Source organism: Myotis brandtii, unplaced genomic scaffold, assembly GCF_000412655.1.
Source record: "Myotis brandtii unplaced genomic scaffold, ASM41265v1 scaffold82, whole genome shotgun sequence".
Classification (NCBI taxonomy): domain Eukaryota; kingdom Metazoa; phylum Chordata; class Mammalia; order Chiroptera; family Vespertilionidae; genus Myotis; species Myotis brandtii.
In genome coordinates, this window is record NW_005371324.1 from 4,553,727 (window position 1) to 4,554,842 (window position 1,116).

A 1,116-nucleotide genomic window follows, 5' to 3' on the forward strand; every position below is an offset into this window, starting at 1 on the left:
AGTAAGTTTTAAGGTTATTCATTATACAGCAATAGAAAACAGGAACATGGTCCTGACTTTTTAAAAAATTTCACCCAAGAATATTTTTTTCATTTATTTTTTTAAGAGAGAGTATAAGGGAGGGAGGAGGGGAAGAGAAAGAGAGAAACATTGTTGTGAGACAGACACATTGATTGGTTATCTTCTGTATGTGCCCTGACTGGGTCTGGGGATGGAACCTGCAACCAAGGTACGTGCCCTTGACTGGAAATAGAACCCGCGACCCTTCAGTCCATGGGCCAATGCTCTAACCACTGAGAAAAACCGGCCAGAGCAGTCCTGACTTTTAATCGTCTTTACATTGTCTTTGGTCTCAGTTCCTTAATTTTTTATTCAAATTTGTAATTTTGTCTTTTCTTATTGCAGGCCATCTCAAATCCTTTATGGAAGAGGGTTTAAGTATGATATAATTACATTTTTTAAAATGCTCTTCTATCTAACCCAGTGATATAAATTCCCTGGTGTTATTCTATAACCCATGAAAGCAAGACTTACCACAATTTTTAAAGGATTTTTTTTAATTAAAAAAAAAAGATTTGCTTTGTGTACATCTCTTCTACATTTTTACCTTCTACTCCCTCCAGGTTCTTTTCCATGAAACCTTGATAGAAATAATTATGACCTCATCTATGAGAAACAAATGACTCACTCACCAAATAGTTCCTCAACAGACATTGTGTGCCAGATATTAGACCAGGTGCCAAATATACAAAGACTCAGTACCCAGCTTACATAGGGGCTCCTAAACTAGTGGTAATTCATAGCTATAAAACACCTACCATATGTAAGGTAATGGGCATGTCTGGAAAAGTCTTTGAATGCCCTCAATGATGGAGAAGTATTTAAAACAACAACAAAATAATAATAATAAAGCAAAACTATCAAATGACCTGAAAGGCAATTAAAAAAAAGTAAATGGAAAAAAGTATACAGCAATTTTATAGTAGGTTCACATAACTATGAATTCAGTATAAGAAATAGAGCTAATTTATTTATTCACAGAAATAAAATAATGTTATGGCATAAAGCTTATAAACTAACTAGAGGCCCGGTGCACACAATTCATACACTGCGAGG